Consider the following 12029-nt stretch of genomic DNA (forward strand, 5'->3'; position numbering starts at 1 on the left):
TCCCCGGTCCGCCTCCACGAAGTGTTTTCCTTCTCCCCGGGCACAAGCCCCACTCCCTCCAATTGATCGAAATTCACAGAAATTCACCTCAGGAGGGTGAAGGGAGAGGTCGCTCGCCGGTTACTGGCTGTGCCTCCCCCGGCTCAAGTCGGGGAAGCGGCCCCCGATCGGCTGGGCGAGCGGTGTGGGTTCCCGCACCCCCTCCGAGGCAGATCGCGGGGTGGCTGTCCCCGTTCGGCTCCGCCGCGCTGCCGCTCCGATCCTCCCCCTCCCCCGCCCGCGCCCTCCCCCTTCCTTTCACTAGGACTCCGGGACTCGGGAGAGGGCGCGGGAGGCAGCCACTCGGGCCCGACCCCACTCCAGCGCTCGCCGGGGACGCGGGCGGGTGGCGAGGGGACGCGGCGGGGGCGCGGGTCGGGCGCGGCCATGGAGCGGCGGCGGCGGCGGCGGCGGCAGCACTAGCGACCGCGGGCGGACAAGCTGGCGGGCTGGGCCGCCCGGCGCCGCGGACCGAACTGCACAGCTCAGCAAAAGCGCCCTCGCCCTCCGCGCGCCGCCTTCTGCGAGCCCGAACCCGGCAACATTTTTTAAGGCTCCAATCCATCCTTTGAAGAAAAGAAAAAAAAAATAGCATAGATTGGAGAGACTGGGATATATATAATTTGGGGGGTGGGGGGGCTCCTGCTAAAATTAGCCAGGCCCGTGGCGCGCGGTGTGCGAGTGTGTGCGTGCGGGCGTGTGTGTGTGAATGTGATTACTCCAGGACTCCTCGGGCTCCGGAGACGCCATTTTCCCCCTTGATATCTCTCTCCGTAAATCGGTGGCGCGGCGCAGGCGGCAGCGCCGGGCGGGAAGCGCGGGGCCGGCCGGGGCGCCCGCCGCTCGCCTCCGCCTCCGGGCGCCCGGGGGCCCCGGCGCCCCCCGAGCGAGGGTGGCCAGCCCGCGGCTCGCCGTGTGACAGATGCTCATCGCTATGGAGTTGCCGCAGCAGCACCTTCGGGGGCTCGGGCGAGCGACGGGAGCCGGGATCTGAGCGAGCGCCGGGGCCAGCGGAGCCGGAGTCGCCGGGACGTGGGTGAGCACGCGCGGCGACCTTGGCCCGGGAGCCCGGCGCCCAGCCTCCAGCCACGCCGCGGGCCGCCGCACGCTCGGGGTCGGGGGCGGTGTGTGTTCCCTGCATGAAAAAGTTAAAGCTGCCTCGCCTGGGCTTTGACTTTGCACCGATGGGAAGGGGGAGACCGGGCCGAAGGGGCGGGATGCCGGTCCCGGCGAGGCTGCCGAGGATGGGCGCGATTACGGCCCGCCGGCGGTGGGCAGAGATGCTGGCTCATTTGAAGTGACTCGTTGGTGGCGGCGTCGGGCTGGAGGTCTGGGACCTTATTGAGTTTGGCCTAATCTGATCCCCCGCCGCCCCCCGACCCCGGCCTTCTCCCTCCCCACGCCTTTTGCACCCTCCCTCCGTCCGGCCGCTGACTGCCGGGGCTGGCGGGTTTGGCGTTGGCGGAGTGGACTAGAGAGGGGGAGGGGGGAGGGAAAGGGGTGGGAAGGCGGCAGGATATTTTTTTCTCTCTCTCTTTGTAACTTGCAGGTTAAGTGGAGCTAGAGAGCTACATTGTATCTAGTTAGATTTTTTGGGGGGGTGGGGGGGAATGTATCAGAATCTAACGTGTCGTTAATAGAAAGAAGAACAGGGAAGAAGTGGTCCAAACGGCGAAGGTTGGTGTGTGCTTGCGTCGTGGCTCTGTGTGAGTCTTTTTCTTAAAATCTTAATCAATGGATCTGAGTCTCTTTCTCGTGCTCTCCGGTTTTGGGACTCTGAAAAGACAGGAATTCCCTTAAAAGCAGACGAATGCCTTTTTTGAAAGCACGCATTGTGTGTGTTTCTAGAGGAGCCGTGGTCTTGGGAATTAACGACAGGCTTCCCCGTTCGGTGGTTTCCAGTGGGAAATAACTACTGAAAGGGAACACTTCAGTATCGATTTATTGTTTTTGTCTTTCAGACGCTTATCTCTTTGACTAAAATACTGTAGGAGAAGTTCCACAGAGACAAAGTCAGGTAAACTGGACTGGGCAGATCTCTAGCAAGATGGTGATAACGCTGATGCTGTTTTTGGTGTCTATTTGTGATGGAAGCATTGTTGGGTAATAGCAATTTCTGATCGGTAGAGCATGCTGGCTCTACAAAAATAAGGAACTACCGAAATGCTGTCTTCCAGTCCCCATCCCCTACAGGCTGCACACACCCCTCCTCTCACAGCCCACACCAGTTACAATTCTGAAATAGGATCCAACTGGAAATATTTTCTTTGGAGGTCGGAAAGTTGTGCAGTTGGAAGTATGAGATGAGGCTAGAGGTACTGGGAGTTGGGGGAGCGGGTTCTTATTGCCCCTTGATGCTGCATTTATTCTTTATGTGTGTCTCTGTGGGTTCTGAGGGTGTGTATAGTGGTCTAGGAGGACTGTTCAGGGAAGGATTTCCGATTCGTTTCCGCTTCAAATAAACTGTCCTGATAATCTCATGGTTGACATCTAATGCTAAAAGGCCAATTTGTGTTTCTGTATATCCCCGCAGAAGCTCTTCTCCGAAAGGGCAGTTTATTTTGGAATTCTACCACAGCTACTTTTCCTTCCAAGCTTCCCCGTCCCCTTCACCACTATCCACACCTTTTTTCCTAAAGTTAGTTGGAGTCTATGGTTTTTATGGAGATACTAATATTACTTATTTTCCTCTTACATTATTTGTTATTCTCTTCCTTTTCATTCCTTTACTCTTCATCCTGTTTTTCTTCTTTTCCTGTAGTTTTATGCAAAAACTAACTTTATAAAGTCGCCATTGCCAAAACTATCTGGCAGTCCTGCCCTATCGTTTACCCTCCTGTAGTTTACACAGGTAAATCAGATGTGCCCTTCCCAATCCATCCTTATCCTCAAAACGTGTGTGTATGTGTGCACACGCACACTCGTGTGTTTTGGAGGGGCAGGAGTCGTTTGGGAAGAAGGACGTGGAGAGGAGAGGAAGGGTGTTCTATGCAGGCCACATCTGCAACACTGGGGCCGGACCAGGATGGTCTGGGAGAGTTATCCTCACACACCCCAGTTAGATGTTGTCTGGCTGGGATGGGGAGGCGGAGCCAGCTGTCCAGGGGCCTGTGAGGGAGGAGAAAGTTTGTAGCACTTTAAAATGTAGCCAGTTTACAATCCCAGGTCACTCCCTCCCCTTTCTCCTGCTTTCTGTGGTTTCTGCCATCCCAAGACTAGTGGAGGGAGGTGTGATATCTTTTGCTCTGACTTGGAAGTCCCAGGTTTCAGTTAAGCTGAAGATGCAGTATTTTCCTCTGTACTTAATTGCTTTGCCTGCTACCAAAGAAGGGCTTCAGGACAGATCAGAAGAGGATGGTTAAACACAGAGTATTTGCAAACTCCAGGGTATATGTAGCCTGAGAAGATAGGAGACCAGGTACTCAGAAAGTGCTGCTTTGCACACCATCTCCCCTCCCCCATTAAGGAAATAAAAGTCTTAGTCTTTGGAAGTTGAATTGGTGTTAGAGTTGGGCTCTGGGAGCTGCTAGCCACTATAGTAACCTGAGCGGGGCTGGGGGGAGGAGGTGGTGAGTGAATGCTATTGGGAGCCAGAGGAGGGAAACAGACTTGTCTCCCTTAGCAGGGAAAATAGATGTGTCACTGGAATAAACAAATTGGAGGTGGGGGATGGGATGGCTTGTAGTGAACATAAGGAGGAGTGGCTGAGAGGCAGTGATGTGGTCCCTAAGGGGGACACTCATAGCTTGGGAGAAAATATCAACTGCCTTATATGTTCACGAATGGGCTAGGCAAGTGAAGGAGTGTAATCGACTCTTTCGTATGTTAACATCAGAACATCCCATAGGAAGGCACTGCTGGCAGGCCCAGTTCTGGACTTCACACAGGGGAGGCCTAGGGGTGTACCTGAGTGAACCAAGGAGCCCCTTTGGTGCCACGAGGGCTTCTGGTCCTGTGAGTGCATTATTCATGGCAAGCTAGTTTGTAAATCACCTGACCTAAATGAGGGCTGGGGGCAAAGAGAGAACAGTGCTTGGAATCTTTGTAGAAAGTTTAGTTGAAAATGGTCAGTGGGGAGAGGCAGGAGTTTGCTGAAGAAGAAATAAATAGGTAGGCACTTTCCCCTGGATTCTTGATTCCATTTCTGCTGTTATCTTGACTTTCAATTCCATTAGGAGCGGAATCAATACTTCTCTGGCACAAAAAAATGTATCTCTAGGAGGGCAGAGTTCTTTCAACCTGGTCATTATTTTTAGTTGTACTTTATTTAGTCTCTGCTCTGAAGCTTCTATATGATATGCAAAAGGAGGAAGATGAGAGGTGGCTGGCTGGATGGAACATCCTTTCTGAAATCTTGTAGAGACACTGAAACTTGGCTGGGCCTCAGCGGCCCAGAATGCCAGTTTTTCCCTTGGAGACTTGAAGTTTTAATTGAAACCAGATAGCTATCAAGAGTGGACCTGGCCAAACAAAACCTTGTTTTCTTCACTGCTCAGGAATGGGAAATAAATAATTTTTTGCTGATGGCATTTCAAGTTGCTTCAGTTTTGCTCCTGCCAGAAGAATGGGGTAAATTATTATTAACACATTAACATTGTAAGAAGTTGCAGTGCCTTAAAAAATGAGATAATGTTACCGAGTTTGCTTAGAGACCCACTGTGTGGGAGAGGTCTATTTGGGGGTGGAGGTGGAGACAAGAGGCTGCTCTTATCCTGGAGGGGTGGCAGGACTGCCCTGAGAAAAGGAGGCTCATAGAGTTCTGGCCACATATCACTATGCTTGGTCGTTGGGTTCCTGTGAAGAAGTGAGCAAAGCAGTCCAATTCCATTGCTGTCCTATGGTATATTGTGAAACCTGGTGAGCTTCCCAAAATGTTTTGGGTCAGGATTGAATAAGGAGTACAGCCATCAGACCTATTGCCATAGGTGTGAGCTTCATTTAGGGTTGTTTCTAAAGGAAACCCTGGTGTTTCACAAACTCTCCATGAAGTTGCAGACACTTTGGGCAGCCAAAGTCTTGTTAAGTGCAGAAAAGTAAACACCAAGATGCCCGCAGAGTGTACTACTTCATGAACGCAGGGGAAAGATGCCAACTTACATTCTTGTTTGGCTTTAAGTATTTATTTCCATTTTCACTTAGCCTACTACTAGATTCTTATGCCTCCTTAGACATACCAGCTTGGGGCAATATGAAGTTTTGGGGGAAACTGGTGACCTTAGATAACTGAGTCCAACTTAGTGGCCCTTACATTTCACATCTGGAATTTTCAGAGTCAGGTCAGAACAGCTTCCCTTTCAGAGTCGGTTTTTTACCCCCTTAGAGAGTACCATCTAAGGTTGAGGAAACATTATTTTTTTAATGGCCTTTGGTGTGGAAACCTGCAGTTGACTTCCTATCCAGTTCAGAGCAAATAATGCCAGGGTCAAATGGAGAATGTGAGCAGCCCTGAAGTCCACAGGATCCCTTGGGAGGAAGCAGCTACCCCTCCCCAGGAGCTAATGATGAATTGTGATCTGCAGATCCATGAGAAATAATTACAGGCAAAGCCAGCTGAGCTAACCCCCAGGCAGGCAGAGGCTTCCACCTTTCCATGTGCTGGGAAGGGAGAGGGGATGAATGGAGAGCAGATAAGAGTTTCAGAACTTTGCCAGCTTGGAAAAATGTTTCTTTGACCCAACTTATCTTTTCCTATCAAAACATACTCCTTTTTATATGCATGGCACTTTTTTCTTTTGAAAAACATCTTTATACCACATCTGCCCCCTTGATTTTCTAAGGAGGAAGGAGGCTTACTAAGCATTTTATCCCCTTTCAGAAGATGAGGCCATTGATGTGCTGACTTGCTGAAATGACACAAGTTGGTGGCCCACATGGGACCAGATGGCTCTGTTAAAGTGTGAAGAGCGTCACACCTGAAGTGACAAGATCTGCTTTGGATCCTGTCCCTACTATTTCCCAGCTAAATGTCCCTGGAAAGTTATTTAACCTCTTTGGGCCTCAGTAAACTAATCAGTAAAATAGGGATAAAATATGCTTACCCTGCCTACTACATAGGGGTTCTGCAGATTAAATAATACCAGCTAATTTCAGTAATTGAACTCTGAGAGGATTTCCACACTGCCTCCTGGAAACTGATGTCTGGGATTATTGTCACCATCGCTTGGAGGTTAATAACCTCTTGGTATGACCAGAAATGCCTGTAGAGGCCCCTTGTGTTATAAGACAGTCAGGGAATAGTTGTTTTGTGCTCCTGAGTTGACCAAAGGGGGAAAAAAGTGTGTACAGTATATGTATTTTAAATCAGTTGAATTGTTGGACGCCTACTTTGCATATACATCTGAGACTCAGAGTCTCAGATAGTATGCAATTTTGACTCAAGGATGTATTGGTGCTCAGGAAATGCTCTTTGAGTTAAGAATGAGAAGGAGAAAGAAAAAGACATGGAGACACACAGAGAGGAGAGGTAATGGGTGGCGAGTGCGAGGGGGAGAGTTTTCATCAGGGAGCCACAGTGGCTGAGAAATGATATTCAAGACAGAATTTGCACCCTCTCTAAAGAACAGAACTGAGAGCAAGATTGCATCTGTCCCGACTAACCCAGCAAATTCTCTCGAATCAGGGAGGTTCTTCACCGTCCATTTGCTGTCTGACTCTTCTGTATTGCTCCTCTTTCTCTTTCCCACGCTTCCTGGCTCGTCCTGTCCAGCAGCCTGTACCAGACACCTTGCAGCACTCTCGGGGGAACCCCGTTGTATGCAGCACACGCAGGCTCTGCTCCCATCAGACTCATTTCCTGGCAGACCCTAGGCACTATGTACACTTGTCCAACTCCACACCTCTGCCCCTTCTGTATCAACGACTCCTCTCTGGTAGGTGTCCCTATTGGTCCCTTTTAGCCAAAGTGTCTACCTCTTCGGACACCTGACCAGCTCTTAGCTCTTCAGTGCCTTCTCCAGAGCGCTTCAGGACTAAAGTACTTGCCGGGCATCTGGCTCGTGCTGCTTTGTTCTTCGTTGTCACTCACCTCTCCAGGCTGTGAGTCCTTGAAGGATGGGGCCAAGTTGGCCCCACAAAGCCCTACTTATGAATGATTTCTGTTGCATGAATGAATCACAGAATTTATGCAGAGATAGAATATTAAAAGTGAATGTTGTTTAAGATACACTAAAGCTCTGCACGGTGAAGCAACACAACGAGGACCTCTTCGACAAAGTGAATAATAAGTACTTACGTCAACGGCTTTTTATACTTTTATACTTTTCAGGGGCAATCGCCCACTCTCAGTTTCTCCCTCAAAGCCTAAGAGTTAATGTTTTACTGCATGTTACATCCTATCAGTCACTGATTCACTCATTCATTCAATCATCAAAATATTTATTAAGTACCTACTAGAGTCTCCTCGCCCCTCTCGCACACATAGCTCTTGACTTTCTCTGAAAATTCCAATTGCCTTTTTTGTCCACCACACTCATTTTGGCACTTAACCATGCAGTCTTCTTTGTTACTTGAGTCCAAGTGCTTCCCACTCCTCGGTGACTGAATGCGCCTGGCTGCAGTGGAAAAGAAGCTGAGCAGAGAAATGCACTCAGGGGAAAGTTCCAGGGACAGGCTTCTGAGAGGCAGGCTGCAGGCTGGGCTGTCTCCCCGTCAGCACGTGGTGTGGGACCAGCTGTACTGCCTTTTTGCTCCTTAGCTTGAGCCACGGTAAAGAGAAAGAGTTTGGATTGATGTGGAGGGAGGGCCCCTTCTGAAATTCTGTGACTCTATAGGTAGAAGTGTCCTGGGCATTTTAAAGGTTTCTTAAAGCTCAGAACTCCTGGCACCCCAACAACACCACTCCCACTGAGGATCAGTGAACTTTGCTAAGTGTTTGCTGTGGATGAGAGTTACCTTCAGAAGGGGAACTGGGACCAGGAGAGACTCCCTAGTGAGCACCAAAGAGCCAGACTTGGGGACACGGAAAGGAGAGGAGGGGATGGGGAGCTAAGTGTGAAGAAGTACTGTAGTGAATAATGGGGAAGGAAGAAAAGGATTGATCCTCTACGTCTTTTGAAAACTGGCCCCCATTGGTGAAATGACTGAGTTGAGACAACGGGAATGAAGCAGCCAAAGACGGCTTCTGGAAAATCTAGACTATATTCCCTATCTGGGCTTTGCTACTGCTTCCTGTGCCCAGTAGGCATTTGGAATCTCTGCCATGGTTACTTTCAGACCTCATGGATCTCGGGGGCTAGGCATTATTTTCTTGTGTAGATTCTGTTGGGCATGAAGGCTAGGGCTGTGCCTGTGCTCCCGGGATGTCTGCTCAGTCCCCACAGCAGAGTCTGCCCTTTCATGGCCTGTGTTCAATAACAATTAGTGAGTTGGTTTGTATGCATTTTGAGATGAAAGCGAGTGACCCGCAGTTTGTCCAAAGCCAGAGGCCTCTGAGATTAGGGTTGGGGTGGAATCAGGAAAGCTGGGTTTTGACCTGAGTTCAGAGGGCATTCTGAGTCACCTAGGAGCACACTGCTTGAGTATTTAGGAAGAGCAAGGCTCTACAAGCTACTGAGATGCTGCAATTACTTTTACTCTAGGACTTGGAATAGAAAAAAAAAAAGAAAAAAAAAAGGCAAGGAACTCAATTAGCCTAACTCCGTAAAAAGCAATTTCTTCTTTATTCCTTTTATCTGCCAAAGATTGAGAGTTTTGTCAGTGGAAAGAAACTGCTTGGGGTTTGAACTTGGGCCTGGAAAGATGTAGTTGCTGGAGATGCTGAATTTGATGAATTCAATGCAGTGGCCTGAGAACTCTCATTAGAGGCAATTGGGGCACAGTTGTTGCGCTTGTAGCAAAATAATGAAATCTGGGTGGCAAGTCCCTTGCAGTTGTTGGGTGGTATGTCTGTGACCTATTGTTATTCGAGCAATGAGAGCTTTGGTTTTTTTTTTTAAGTATTGATTCATAATGGTGACTAAAAAGGATGATTTGATGCGAAAGCCCTGTGGGCCTTCTCTCTGTTCATTATTCTGTACTCCAGAGCCTGATTACAGTCGGTTTTTGGATCCACATGTGTTTATTAAGGTCTCATCATTGCAATTTGTTCCATTGTTCTTGGCACTGTTGGGTGAGAAAGGTCTGGTATGAGACATGGCTTCTGCCCTTGGAGAATGGACAGTATGTCTGGAGAGACAGGCTTAGCTCAAATGGAAAGCATCTGTCTGAAGCCAAAGTGGGAACATGATCTATGTGGAATTATGCTATTTGGTTGATCGGGGATAAAGTGGTCAGGGAAGGCTTCAAGGAGGATGTGGTTTGGGGGTTGATGGTGGAACTGAAACAAGGGGACATTCTTGGTGGGTACAGTAGCAGAGATGGGACAAAGTTTGAATGTGAATTTGGAATTGCCACAAGGAAATGAATGCTAATCATGAACATGTACTGCATCTGGTAGGAGCAGGGAGGCCTTGATGCAGAAGGTCCAGCTGTCTGATATTGAGGCACAGGTCACCCATAGCAGGCATCTTGCTGGTCTGAGGTTTCCTGACAGCAGTGGGAAGGACAAAACTCAGGGCTGTCTAAGTTGGGCCCAATCTTAGCTGTCCAGAATTTTCATTCAAACTCATCAACTTTTCAACCTTCTGATTCAGCAAACTTGGTTTGCTCATTTACATTTAAACATGAGTATGATAGACCCTGATGGTGCTCTGGGGACCTCAAGAGATACAGAGGAGGTTGTCTCTGTTCTCAACCTGATGGAAGACTCCATAAGAACTCATGAAAACCAGTGGAGGAGCAGCAACAGAGGACAGTCATGTAGGGCTCTGTGGAGTGTCAGTCAGCAAAACAGATGGGATGGGGTCCCGTGAGGAATAGGCCAAGGCTACATCTCCCCTGAGCTGAGATGGGGGCCGTGACTGGAGTTTTCAGAATGTGAGGAGGGTAGGTGTGAGGAACACTTCCACGCATGCCACACAGGAGAGAATCCTGACATCTGACTGTCCTGCCCACTACTAGTCCTGTCAGCCACCAACTCTTCAGTCTGGAGTCCAAAAGAGGCACCTTTAGGACAAAAATAAAACTACATATAAACATTCAGAATGGGGATCAGCCACTCTGGGAAACAAAGAAGCTCTGTGATACAGGTACTCATTTCCAGGAGTTTAAAGCATAATTGGAGATTCAAGTTTCAAGTAACAATGCAATATTTAAATGACCATGCAGGAAAGCTGAAGGAGAAATATAACAAAGGGCAGGAAATGGAGCCAGTATTTGTTTACTCTCTGGTATGCCTAGCATCTCCTTTGTGGCAGAAGCACAAACATGAAAGTGTCAGATTACACTTTACATTCAAATGACAATAAGCAAAGCGATTGCTGAATCCATGGTTGAGAAGTCAAGGAATTTGAATTAAGACTGAACAGGTAAAATTAAAGGGCCTTGAAAGAATGACTAGGGAACTTATTATCTGTTTGATTATTCAGTTTAGCTGCATTGCCCTTCAGATAAGTCTACCATTTTCATCCCAGTTTACATGTGGTATGGTGGAGGATCAGAGTTTAAGTGACTACTAATGCTGGGTATTTAAAGGCTGGTGGCATTATAGTTCAATGGAAAGCAAGTGACAGTTGGAGTCAGACAGAACTACCTCTGTGATTTCAACAAATATCTCAATTTCAGTTTTCTTATCTGTAAAATGGGTACATCTCAGGGTTAAATCAAAGAATAAATTTAAAGCACTTATTATATACTATTTCTCTCTTCAAAGTTAGGATCATTTTCTTTACCATGTGGATCTTCTTTAATATACTTGGACAAGAAATATTATGATCACAGTTATTTCTTACCGGCCAACCCTACATATTTAACCTATTTAGGTGCTATTCTGCGTATATTATTTACTTTTTTCCTTGGAAGAGTCTGTGAAGAGATTAGGAGGCTGATGAGAAAACTGATGCCCAGAGAATTTAAGTGATGTGGCAAGTCAGATGGCAAACTGGTTTTAGAGCTCCTATGTATAGAAGTAGCTAGGAGCGTTTGGCCAAAAGCTGGCATCACTTTGTGTTTTAGAGACATCATGATCTAAAAGTAAAAGCACAGACTTTGGAATCATATAAGCCTGAATTTGATTGTGGCTCTGGCACAGGTAGCGTGTGCCCTTGAGCAAATGCCTTCCTGGACATTTACATTTACATTTCCACATCTTTTTTTTTTTTGCTGTACGCGGGCCTCTCACTGTTGTGGCCTCTCCCGTTGCGGAGCACAGGCTCCGGACGCGCAGGCTCAGCGGCCATGGCTCACGGGCCCAGCCGCTCCGCGGCATGTGGGATCTTCCCGGACCGGGGCACGAACCCGTGTCCCCTGCATTGGCAGGCGGACTCCCAACCGCTGCGCCACCAGGGAAGCCCCATTTCCACATCTTTAAAATGAGGGTGGGTCTTCTGCATCACAGGGCTGTTGTTTGGATTAAATTGATAATGGCTGTAGAGGCCATTTGTTGTATTTAACCCCCTGTCGCACTACAAGTGTGTGCTTTTCTTGACTGAGTGGAAAAATACAGGCAACAGGTAATACGCCAAGACCAGAGCTCCACCTGTAAACTTGAGGATTGGCCTAGCCAGTGCTGTGGAGACCTCTCCCTGGGGCCGAAGACCCAGGGCTCGTGCTGTTGTGTTGTGTTATTGGTTCCCAGAGGAGGCACTGTTTTTGCTGCTAGAACTGGAACTGTTGGTTAACAGTGTGCTCTCGGCCTCAGGCCTCGGGAGTTTGATTCTGCTTCTCTCCCTGTCACGGAGATCCCTGAGCACAGGAACTGATTCTTAGTTTTATGTTAGGTTCAGCCAAGCAGACCTGCAGAACCAGTAAAACCTATGCAGAGGTGTAAGGTACCAGCTCTGTCTTTGAAGGGCTCTGGTCGTAAAGTTGAGGAGAGAGGGCTCAGCACCTGAGAAGGTCAGAGCTGGAGGGCCACAGAATTCACCTCATCACCTCCCGTGTTCTACAAATGAGGA

The 12029-nt window shown here is 48.5% G+C and overlaps 1 protein-coding gene across 3 annotated transcripts in view; it reads left to right on the top strand.

The window, feature by feature from the left end:
* Window positions 1-451: 451 nt before the first annotated feature.
* Window positions 452-12029, top strand: part of SETBP1 (SET binding protein 1) — a 375953-nt gene continuing 364375 nt past the window's right edge. For 2 of the 3 annotated variants that reach the window (XM_082640458.1, XM_082640460.1), the window contains exon 1: window positions 452-1075. The gene's annotated coding sequence lies outside the window, so the exon portion shown is untranslated. Of the gene's footprint in view, window positions 1076-1643; window positions 1717-12029 lie in introns of those variants that run through there. The other variant, XM_082640459.1, reaches the window with a different exon arrangement.

This window comes from Mesoplodon mirus (genome assembly GCF_964341445.2).
Source record: "Mesoplodon mirus genome assembly, chromosome: 13".
In the NCBI taxonomy this organism is placed as follows: Eukaryota; Metazoa; Chordata; class Mammalia; order Artiodactyla; family Ziphiidae; genus Mesoplodon; species Mesoplodon mirus.